The 12,505-nt window shown below is 43.8% G+C and overlaps 1 pseudogene; it reads right to left on the bottom strand.

Annotated features, from left to right (window-relative positions):
- Nucleotides 1-3,573: 3,573 nt before the first annotated feature.
- Nucleotides 3,574-3,987, bottom strand: LOC137227125 (anaphase-promoting complex subunit 15 pseudogene; annotated as a pseudogene).
- Between the last annotated feature and the right edge of the window lie 8,518 nt (nucleotides 3,988-12,505).

Genomic DNA, 12,505 nt, shown 5'->3' with positions numbered 1-12,505 from the left:
TACCTAAATCATGTGCAAAGACCCCGTCTCTGAGTCAGTTCACACTAGCAGGTACTAGGCTAGGACTTCAACATCATGTTGGTGGCACAACTCAACCACACTTTTTCCAGAGTGTCTCAGGGTGAGGCTGGTGCAGCAGCTCCCTCCTGATGGGTTGGAGCTGCCCACCGTCAAGGGAAATGTAGCGAGTCTCCCAGAAGGTGGCAAGCTGACTTTAGCTGCCCCAGCCATCTTCAGAAAGCATCCTCACCAACTCACAGCAAAGCCTCAGGGTCCAACTCTGAAGGAACCATCAAGTTCAGAGCTAGAATCTCTCCGAGCTGGGAGTGAAGCTCTGGTTGGACCCCAGTGGAGACCCAGCCATTTCCAGTCTCTTGAGATGAGCCAGTGAACAGAATGACATAGAGTCCATCTGCACAGTGTTATGGGCTGTGTCATGTGCCCCAAATTCTAAAATCCTAACGAAGGGGAAATATGGACTCAAAGACAGACACTCACAGAAGGATGGCCACGTGACGACATGGAGAAAACAGCTGTCTGCAAGCCAAGGAGAGAGGCCTCAGGAGAAACCAGCCCTGCCCACACCTTGATCTTGAACTTCCAGCCCCCAGGACTGTGAAGCGATAAATGTCTGCTGTTTAAGCCACCCTGTGTGTGGAGCTTTGTTACAGCAGCCCTGGGATGCTGCTGCACACAGGGATGTTGACCGGGGGAGGACTTGGTTCTGCTGGCCTAAGGGAAAGGTTGGTCACAGGAAACAGCATGTAGAATGTGGTCTTGGGGGCAGGGCCTGATGGCCACACCTAGCTGCAGACATACACACAGGTGTGCAGACAGGTGTGGCAGGCAGTCTGAAGAACACAATTTGGTTCTTGTTCCGTGAGACATGGGCCAGGAGCAGCCCCACTGGGCCTTGGTCCCTGCATGGACTCCAGGGCAGCCTCTCCTGAATGCCCATCATCGTCCCTGGCCAGGTATTGCAAAGTCTGTTGGGGCCACATGTGAGACCCTGGGGCGCTCAGCAATAAGACGGGGCGTTCACAGATGCCGGGAGCCAGGGACATTACCATTGTCTCTATGAATCTGGCCTTAGTTTCATCCACAGGTGGTGTGACCTGGTGAAAAGGAGGATGGAGAATGTGGGGGCCAGGAGTGGCCCTTCTCAGAGCCTGATGATGTCCTGATGGGGCTGAGCTCCAGGGGGCCCAGCTTGGGGGTGCAGAGGGGGTAGTAAGGGTCCAGGCAGAACCCACAGTAGAGTGTGGCCCTAGCAGGTGACTTCTCTCCTGTTTTTTGGCACTACTCGCCCACCTCCTCTCACACCACCTACACCCAGTTTCTCCCCTCCCTCCCTCCCTCCTCCATTCTCTCTCTCGCTCTCTCACTCTCTTGTTCTCTCTCTCCCAACACCCAACTTCTCTCTATCGTATTGGCTGTTGGCAGAGATGCGTTCACCATGCAGCTATCTATAATTCGTATAATCCTCAGGGCCTGGGGTTTGCATGGGCTCCTTCCAAGATCCTTGGAGAGGATCTAGCAAGGTAGTTATGTTTTTACATAAAATTTTCCCAAGTAAGAAATTTGATCTACAATCTCTCAAGACAGCTATCTCTTTCCCCTCCATGTTCCTGGGTAGCATTGGAATAGCCATGGGCACTGTTAAAATTCTGGGAAAGGAAAGCCAAGTTAGGGATGCAGAGAGCCTGGGCTCCCTGCAGCAGAGTAGCTTGGTTCCCTGCGTCTTCCATGTATACTTAGGTCACTGCCAGCCTTCCAGGCAGCCAAGGCCACCACCCATTCTACTGAGCACGTGGTTTGAGACGGGAAGGTCACAGGTGATAGGATAGTGTCCTGTTTGCTAGCACTGGATTGGTGGGGGGGGACTTGCAGGAGGAATATGGTGGCCACGTGCAGGGCTGGAAGCGTGTCTGAGAAAACCTCCTCATGGTGGGAGGAGGGGAGGTCCTTATTGTGAGGTGAATCCCCCTGGCAGCCACACGCCCTGCACAGTGAGGCTTATACAATCATTCATATGATTGCACCATGCTTTTGTTTTTTCTTTTTGATGGGAATTAATGGAATTTACCAGAATTCCTATTTTCTTGCATCAAACCTGTAGCCATCTTACACTCAGTATGCAGAATTGCACATTTTATATCTCCCAGCACTTTGGACCAGTCTTAGCACACCTGGGCCAGAGCCGACTCTGGTGGTTCCGATGAAATCTCTTTCTTAAAGTCGGCTCCACAACCCTGCGTGTGAGCTTCAGACTCCACGAGGCTGAATCCGCCCTGGCCTCTGGGATAGACATAAAAGGTATTCGGTTCCCCTGTTCCAGGGCTTCAGGGATGTGGACCTCCACCGGGATGTTTGTAAGGGAACGGCTTCAAGCTGAAATTACCGTGGATTTTGCTCATTGTTGGGCATCCTGCAAGTCATCTGGGGACCCAGGTGCTAAGGCTCATGCATTCGAGGCTGAGATCTCCCAGATTCTTCTCCTGAGAGAGGCCTGAACCTCACAGGTTCCTCTGAGCCACCCTGAGCTGACAACAGCTCCTGACGCCTTCTCAGGTCCCCCAAACCCCATCCCCCTATTTGTCAGACTCTGCCAGCAGAGAGGGAGTGAAGGAGGCAGCTCAGTTCACAGGCTATTCCCCAATTTGCTGACCAACACCGACAGGCTGTTCCCTGTTCTTCCATGAAAAGTTGGAACCCACATCACAGAAAAGTGATGAAGTTTAACAGGGAGAACCACGAAGTCAGATTTCTACCAGCCAAGAGAATTTTAGACCTTCACTCTTCACTGGGCCACTTTGCGATTGCAGGGACCTCTTAGAGGACTGTCCTGGCAGGTGTTCAGTGACCCATCGTAGAAAACATCGGTCCACGCTGTTTGGCTTCATTGGAGAAACCCAACCTGCTGGAACTCAAGGGAGGCTCTGACCTTAACTTCCTGTCCCAGGACCCCAAATGATTCCAAGTCCCCTAAGTCAGAGCCCTGATAAAAAGGAGCACCAGTGATGGGCCACACAATGGGAATGGATTGTACTTTTAAATATTGTCAATGCCTGGACCTCCCTGGGCCCCATTTCAGAGGAATGCAGCCATGCTCTGGGAACGCAGCCTGGACATGAGCCTTTTTAAGGCTCCAGTTGATTCTGCTGTGCAGTCCGTCCTGGGACCCAGTGGTATTAGACAAAGACATCTGGACTGGCCACTTTCTGGGTGCTCTTTTCTGAGTCAGGGACTTTTCATTTGTAAAATAAGGAGTTAATAATCACAGCTATCTCAAAAGTTGGTTGTTTTTTTATTTTTATATCAGTCCTGTGTCTTTATTAAAGAGAGTTAGAAAGAGACTAGGTCTGGCAACCAAGGAGTGAGGTACTGGCCAGAAACGTGGGGATGCAAGGGCAGATTGATGGGCTGGGAGGGGCTGAGGATACCAGGTGCTGGCAGCAGCTGAGGAGGTGCCCGAGGGTGAGCTTTCAGGCACTGGGGTCGGTGTGGGGGGTGTTGGGTGATCAGCTGGTTCCGCAGGGCATCCAGGATAGATTGGGCGGGCCTGGAATCTCCCTAGATCATCCAGTGGTCCTGATCCTGTGAGCTGCCTCCCATGTCCACCTCACTGACCTCTCCATCATCGGGTGACTCATTGTAGCCATTCGTCTCATCCATGCCCTGCGCGTCCCCATCAACCTCTGAGTCCTCTTCACCATCTTCATCCTCATCTTCATCTTCCTCGTCAACACAGTGCCAGGCCTGATGCTGCTGTTCCTGCTGCTGCAGCCCTGTCTCCTCCACACAGGGTCGATCCAGATTAAACCACAATGTCTCAGTCACACAGGGGAAGGGCGAGGGGAACAAGGTGCGCATGGCTTCTAGACTGGGTTTGAGTCCTGGCTGCACCACTTACTAGCTGTTTGACCTTGGCCGAGTCACTTAACCTCTCCAAGACTCAGTTTCCTCATTGCACCGTGAGGTGGCAGCTGGCGGCAACCCAGAAGCACTTCACTTTCAAAAGTTGGTTGTTTTTAGACTTAAAATAGAAAATATATCTGAAAAGGCTTTGCCAGCTGTATTATGCAAATGCAACTTCTATTACAGAGGGCTCAAAAATGACACTGCACATACCTAGTCTACCAAAGCAGGCTGAACCATTTGTGTGCCTGAGCAATGCTCTGGGCATTCACACACTGTTTGAATTTTTTACTATAAAGCCCTTTGCGTGCTGGTGCTCAGTGGTCAGAGGTGCAACCCATGGGCTGCTGCAGGGCATCATAGAGACATTCATTTCTCTGACCCGTGAGTGCTCACTGGGTGCTCTCCAAAAGCTGAGAATGGGGAGAGAGGAAGACTATGACCCCCACAGACGCTAATTCCACCCTCAAGTGATGTGGATAAGTAGTCTAACTTTGTTTTCTCTCCTGATGAAGCCTCCAAGAATCACCAGTGGCCTGAGGCTTCACCCAAGGACCAAGTAGTGTCCACCCCTCCCTGTTGACCATGCAGGGAGTTGTCTTTGGGAAAACCTGGGCCATGGTTGGCTTCCAAGTGCCGTGCACTGTCGCTCTGCTGGTTAGGCTGGTTCCTCAGGGGCAGGAGGACAGGGAATTGCAGCAAAAGTCCAAGTTCCACTGAAGAAGTACCTGCAGGTCCGGAAAGGATGCCCCCTGCTCTCGGTGGACCCGATTCTCGCCTGACTTGGGGCTTCCCAGCACCCACCCCACCCTCTCACCGCAGAGCAGGGGGTCAATCTCTGCGCAGTGCAGGGAAAGCAGACCTTTCCTTGTGCACTGAAATACTTGGCTCTTTCGAAGACGTCAGTAACAGTGCGTCAGGCCCCAGGTCCATGCAGGTAAGCGGGGAAAACCTGTTCTACACACTGAGAACTGAAAGGGGAAAAGCAGTTCAAGCTGGTTAATAAGAGAGAGTTATTTTCATGTTGAGAAGAACATTAAAAGTACAGGAAGTTCTGAAAAAAAGAATAGACACAGACACCTGTTTGACAGAGTCACACACACTCACACATACACACAAAGAATCCCTGGGGAAACATTACAAAAGAATACAGGTCCCATGAGCCAACTGTGGACCCTGTGTTTCCAAACGATAACATACAGAAGTAGGAATTCGGAATAGAATGAACTCTCTGGCACTTTAGCCAGCGAGTTCTCATCGCAGAATGTTCAGGAAAGGATGTCGTACTGACTTGAAGAGAAGAGTGTCCCAGAATGAACAAATGTCTAAAAGTTTTGCTTGCAGAGTAAAGTTAATTGACGTGGCTCTCTGTTCCATGCTATGCTTTACCCCGGCAGCCCTTTTCTTTGGAGAGATCTCCTCTGCTCAATTCTGTCCATCTCAGGACAGAACTCATCTCTGAGCCAAGGAGAGTCTGCTCGGGTCCTAGTGTCCTGATACCCGTTGTGTGTTTAGGTCACTTTTTTTCTGATTTCCCCGCCATGTTCATAATCGTGTGAGGTACAAAGTGCTGGTAAATGGGATTGGCTTCATCAAGCATCCTCTTTTCTTTCTTCTTCAGGGTTGAATGCTGACAGAAGTAAGAAGAGGTGGGGAAGGATGGAGCAGGCTGGAGGCTTATCAGGCAGCTCGTGCTCCTCAATTCTGACAGGTAATGGGGGTGGCAGCATGCTGCAGTGTAAGTTTGCTCACCTGGGCACCCTGGCAGGCAGAAAGCTCCCTGGCATCCCTGGGAACACAACCAGTGTCCAGGGGTCCTGCTCTCCCAGATGCCTTCAGTATGAGAGGAGACACTTCTCTGCATGTTCTCCAAGCATCTCCAGGTGCATCATGAAATCGAAAACTCGCGTCCTGCACAGCAGATGCAGATGGCTCGCCTACTTCGGTGAAAATCACTTTCTATCTGGAACAACCCACCCGAGAAGGACTCGAATTCAACAAAATGGTTTTCTTTTTTTTTTTTTTTAACATCTTTATTGGAGTATAATTGCTTTACAGTGTTGTGTTAGTTTCTGCTGTATAACAATGTGAATCAGCTATACATATACATATACATATATGCCCATATCCCTTCCCTCTTGCATCTCCCTCCCACCCTCCCTATCCCACCCCTCTAGGTGGTCACAAAGCACCGAGCTGATCTCCCTGTGCAATTCAGCTGCTTCCCACTAGCTATCTATTTTACATTTGGTAGTGTATATATGTCAATGTTACTTTCTCACTTTGTCCCACCTTACACTTGCCCCTCCCCTAGTACTCAATTCCATTCTCTACGTCTTCGTCTTTATTCCTGTACTGTCCCTAGGTTCATCAGCACCATTTTTTTTTGTTTTTTAGATTCCATATATATGCGTTAGCATACAGTATTTGTTTTTCTCTTTCTGACTTACTTCACTCTGTATGACAGACTATAGGTCCATCCACCTTACTACAAATAACTCAATTTTGATTCCTTTTATGGCTGAGTAATATTCCATTGTATATATATATATACCACATCTTCTTTATCCATTCATCTGTCGATGGACACTTAGGCTGCTTCCATGTCCTGGCTATTGTAAATAGAGCTGCAATGAACATGTGGTTCATGACTCTTTTTGGATTATGGTTTTTCTCAGCGTATATGCCCAGTAGTGGGATTGCTGGGTCATATGGTAGTTCTACTTCTAGTTTTTTAAGGAACCTCCATACTGTTCTCCATAGTGGCTGTATCAATTTACATTCCCACCAACAGTGCAAGAGGGTTCCCTTTTCTCCACACCCTCTCCAGCATTTATTGTTTGTAGATTTTTTGATGATGGCCATTCTGACCAGTGTGAGGTGATACCTCATTGTAGTTTTGATTTGCATTTCTCTAATGATTAGTGATGTTGAGAATCCTTTCATGTGTCTGTTGGCAATCTGTATATCTTCTTTGGAGTAATGTCTATTTAGATCTTCTGCCCGTTTTTGGATTAGGTTGTTTGTTTTTTTTGATATTGAGCTACATGAACTGCTTGTATATTTTTGGAGGTTAATCCATTGTCAGTTGCTTCGTTTGCAAATATTTTCTCCCATTCTGAGCATTGTCTTTTGTCTTGTTTATGGTTTCCTTTGCTGTGCAAAGCTCTTAATTTTGATTAGGTCTCATTTGCTTATTTTTGTTTTTATTTCCATTTCTCTAGGAGGTGGGTCAAAAGGGATCTTGCTGTGATTTATGTCAAAGAGTGTTCTTCCTATGTTTTCCTCTAAGAGTTTTATAGTGTCTGGACTTGCATTTAGGTCTTTAATCCATTTTGAGTTTATTTTTGTTATTGTGTTAGGGAGTGTTCTAATTTCATTCTTTTACATGTAGCTGTCCAGTTTTCCCAGCACCACTTATTGAAGAGGCTGTCTTTTATCCATTGTATATTCCTGCCTCCTTTATCAAAGATAAGTTGACCATAGGTATATGGGTTTATCTCTGGGCTTTCTATCCTATTCCATTGATCCATATTTATGTTTCTGAGCCAGTACTATATTGTCTTGATTACTGTAGCTTTGTAGTATAGTCTGAAACAGGGAACCTGATCTCTCCAGCTCCATTTTTCTTTCTCAAGATTGTTTTGGCTATTAGGGGTCTTTTGTGTTTCCATACAAATTGTGAAAGTTTTTGTCCTAATTCTGTGAAAAATGCCAGTGGTAGTTTGATAGGAATTGCATTGAATCTGTAGATTGCTTTGGGTAGTATAGTCATTTTCACAATGTTGATTCTTCCAATCAAAGAACATGGTATATCTCTCCATCTGTTTGTATCATCTTTAATTTCTTTCATCAGTGTCTTATAGTTTTCTGCATACAGTTCTTTTGTCTCCTTAGATACGTTTATTCCTAGGTATTTTCTTTTTGCTGCAATGGTAAATGGGAATGTTTCCTTAATTTCTCTTTCAGATTTTTCATCATTAGTGTATAGGGATGCAAGAGATTTCTGTGCATTAATTTTGTATCCTGCTAGTTTACCAAATTCATTGACTAGTTCTAGTAGTTTTCTGGTAGCATCTTTAGGATTCTCTATGTATAGTATCATGTCATCTGCAAACAGTGACAGCTTTACTTCTTCTTTTCAGATTTTTATTCCTTTTATTTCTTTTTCTTCTCTGATTCCTGTGGCTAAAACTTCCAAAACTATGTTGAATAATAGTGGTGAGAGTGGGTATCCTTGTCTTGTTCCTGATTTTAGAGGAAATGGTTTCAGTTTTTCACCACTAAGAATGAAGTTGGCTGTGGCTTTGTCATATATGGCCTTTATTATGTTTAGGTGAGTTCCCTCTATGCCTACTTTCTGAAGGGTTTTTATCATAAATCGGTGTTGAATTTTGTCGCAAGATTTTTCTGCACATATTGAGATGATCATATGGTTTTTATTCTTCAACTTGTTAATATGGTGTATCACATTGATTGATTTGCATCTATTGAAGAATCCTAGCATTCCTGGGAGCCCACTTGTTCATGGTGTATGATCCTTTTAATGTGTTGTTGGATTCTGTTTGCTAGTATTTTCTTGAGGATTTTTGCATTTATGTTCATCAATGATATTGACCTGTAGTTTTCTTTTTTTGTGACATCTTTGCCTGGTTTTTGTATCACGGTGATGGTGGTCTTGTAGAATGAGTTTGGGAGTGTTCCTCCCTCTGCTATATTTTGGAGGAGTTTGAGAAGTATTGATGTTAGCTCTTCTCTAAATGTTTGATAGAATTCGCCTATGAAGGCATCTGGTCCTGAGCTTTTGTTTGTTGGAAGATTTTAAATTACATTTTCGATTTCAGTGCTTGTGATTGGTTTTTTCATATTTTCTATTTCTTCTTGGTTCAATCTCAGAAGGTTGTGCTTTTCTAAGAATTTGTCCATTTCTTCCAGGTTGTTCATTTTATTGGCATATAGTTGCTTGTAATAATCCCTCATGATTCTTTGTATTTCTGTGGTGTCAGTTGTTACTTCTCCTTTTTCATTTCTAATTCTATTGATTTGAGTCTTCTCCCTTTTTTTCTTGATGAGTCTGGCAGTGGTTTATTAATTTTGTTTATCTTCTCAAAGAACCAGCTTTTAGCTTTATTGATCTTTGAGATCATTTCCTTCATTTCTTTTTCATTTATTTCTGATCTGATCTTTATGATTTCTTTCCTTCTGCTAACTTTGGGTTTTTTTGTTCTTCTTTCTCTAATTGCTTTAGGTGTAAGGTTAGGTTGTTTATTTGAGATTTTTCTACTTTCTTGAGGTAGGATTGTATTGCTGTAAACTTCCCTCTTAGAACTGCTTTTATCGTATCCCATAGGTTTTCGCTCATCGTGTTTTCATTGTCATTTGTTACTAGGTATTTTTTGATTTCCTTTTTGATTTTTCAGTGATTTTTTAGTTATTTAGTAGTGTATTGTTTAGACTCCATGTGTTTGTATTTTTTATAGTTTTTTTTTCCTGTTATTGATATCTAGTCTCATAGCACTGTGATCGGAAAAGGTACTTGATATGATTTCAATTTTCTTAAATTTACCAAGGCTTGATTTGTGACCCAAGATATGATTTATCCTGGAGAATGTTCCATGAGCACTTGAGAAGAAAGTGTATTCTGTTGTTTTTGGATGGAATGCCCTATAAATATCAGTTTCAATTAGGTCTATCTTGTTTAATGTGTCATTTAAAGCTTGTGTTTCCTTATTTATTTTCATTTTGGTTGATCTGTCCATTTGTGAAAGTAGGGTGTTAAAGTCCCCTACTATGATTGTGTTACTGTCGATTTCCCCTTTTATGGCTTTTAGCATTTGCCTTATGTACCGAGTGCTCCTATATTGGGTGCATAAATGTTACAATGTTATATTTTCTTGGATTGATCCCTTGATCATTATGTAGTGTCCTTCTTTGTCTCTTTAATAATAGTCTTTATTTTAAAGTCTATTTTGTCTGATATGAGAATTGCTACTCCAGCTTTCTTTTGATTTCCATTTGCATGGAATATCTTTTTCCATCCCCTCACTTTCAGTTTGTATGTGTCCCTAGGTCTGAAGTGTGTCTCTTGTAGACAGAATATATATGGGTCATGTTTTTGTATCCATTCAGCCAGTCTATATCTTTTGGTTGGAATATTTAATCCATTTACATTTAAAGTAATTATCGATGTATATGTTCCTATTACCCTTTTCTTAATTGTTTTGGGTTTTTTAGGTCTTTTCCTTTTCTTGTGTTTCCTGCCTAGAGAAGTCCCTTTAGCATTTGTTTTAAAGCTGGTTTGATGGTGCTGAATTCTCTTAAGTTTTGCTTGTCTTTAAAGGTTTTAATTTCTCCATCGAATCTGAATGAGATCCTTGCTGGGTAGGGTAATTTTGGTTGTAGGTTTTTCCCTTTTATCACTTTAAATATGTCCTGCCACTCCCTTCTGACTTACAGAGTTTCTGCTGAAAGATCAGCTCTTAACCTTATGGGGATTCCCTTGTGTGTTATTTGTTGCTTTTCCCTTGCTGCTGTTAATATTTTTTCTTTGTATTTAATTTTTGATAGTTTGATTAATATGTGTCTTTGTGTGTTTCTCCTTGGATTTATCCTGTATGGGACTCTCTGCACTTCCAGTACTTGAGTGACTATTTCCTTTCCCATGTTAGGGAAGTTTTCAACTATAATCCCTTCAATATTTTCACAGACCCTTTCATTTTCTCTTCTTTTTCTGGGACCCCTGTAGTTTGAATGTTGGTGTGTTTAATGTTGTCCCAGAGGTCTCTGAGACTGTCTTCAATTCTTTTCATTCTTTTTTTTAAAATTCTGCTCCCTGGTTGTTATTTCCATTATTTTATCTTCCAGCTGTCTTATCCGTCCTTCTTCCTCAGTTATTCTACCATTGATTCCTTCTAGAGAATTTTTAATTTCATTTATTGTGCTGTTCATCATTGTTTGTTTGCTCTTTAGTTCTTCTAGGTCCTTGTTAAATGTTTCTTTTATTTTCTCTATTCTATTTCCAAGATTTTGGATCACTTTACTATCATTACTCTGAATTCTTTTTCAGGTAGTCTGCCTATTTCCTCTTCATTTCTTTGGTCTGGTGGGTTTTTATGTTGCTCCTTCATCTGCTGCATATTTCTCTGTCTTCCCATTTTGCTTAACTTACTGTGTTTAGGGTCTGATTTTTGCAGGCTGCAGGTTCATAGTTCCCGTTGTTTTTGATTTCTGCCCACAGTGGTTAAGGCTGGTTCATGGCTTGTGTAGGCTTCCTGGTGGAGGGGGCTGGTGCTTGTGTTCTGGTGGGTGGGGCTCGATCTTGTCTTTCTGGTGGGCAGGGCTGTGTCCGGTGGTATGTTTTGTGGTGTCTGTGAACTTATTATGATTTTAGGCAGCCTCTCTGCTAATGTGTGGTGTTGTGTTCTTGTCTTGCTAGTTGTTTGTCATGGGGGATTCAACACTGGAGGTTGCTGGCCATTGGGTGGAGCTGGGCCTTAGCATTGGGATGGAGATCTCTGGGAGAGCTGTTGCCGATTGATATTACATGGGGCTGGGAGGTCTCTGGTGTACAGTGTCCTGAACTCGGCTCTCCCACCTCAGAAGCTTAAGCCTGACACCAGTCCGGGCCACTGAGACCCTGTCAGCCACATGGCCAGGTACATGGGGATTTTCTTGCCTTTTGGGATGTCTGAGATCTTCTGCCAGCATTCAGTAGATATTCTGTAGGAGTTGTTCCACATGTAGATGTATTTTTGATATATTTGTGGGAGGAAGGTTATCTCCACATGTTACTCCTCCGCCATCTTGAAGGTCCCGCAAATGGTTTTCTTTTTTTATTTTCCAAATGGTTTTCTTGATCAATGATCTTTCCTACCTTTCCTTTCCTGTTCATTGTCTGTGAAGCTGAGGTGCCACCTCTTCCCCCATGTTGGGGGAGGAGGGACTCAGAGCAACTGTTCACAAGCTGTGGGTATTAACAGTGCTGTCTTCCAAAGAGCTTTGACATCCTTGGTGGTTTATAGAAATTCATGGTGTCATTTCATATGTGCTATGCAGAATAAACAGTACTAGACACTGGCTCTTTACTTTTATGAATGAGGAAGAGTTGTTTGTGAACAACATACAATTTCCACTCACTGTTCCACAGTTGAATGGTTGTCATGGAAAACTGAGTCATTTGAAGACCTCAAAGACTGCAAAGGCATAAAGTCTCATGAATCACGACTTGGGTAAAATAACGCCTCGCTGAGAAAATAGCTCCTGGAAATGTCCTCAGCTGAGTAACATGTGGGCTGAGAGCATCACTTGGTCAGCTAATGCCCCATAAAGGGGCAGTGACTGGAAGTGCCCAGATGGTGAGATCATGAGTTTAAACAGGCACAGGACAAGTTTGAATCAGCTCAGGACGTGCTGGGTGTCCAGGTGGATTTTTGCTGGATTTGGTGGTGGTGGCTCTGGAAATGTGTACTTTCTTAATGTAGGTTAATTTTGTAAAACTACAAAATAATAAATAAGTGGTCTTAAAAAGAGCTCTATGTAATGAAACATCAAGTTATGTGCCCTGGGTCCTCCTTCTGTATCAAAATGC

Source organism: Pseudorca crassidens, chromosome 7 (assembly GCF_039906515.1).
Source record: "Pseudorca crassidens isolate mPseCra1 chromosome 7, mPseCra1.hap1, whole genome shotgun sequence".
Taxonomy (NCBI): Eukaryota; Metazoa; Chordata; class Mammalia; order Artiodactyla; family Delphinidae; genus Pseudorca; species Pseudorca crassidens.
Note: the sequence above shows the minus strand (reverse complement) of the source record. Positions and strands in the feature narration are given on the sequence as shown.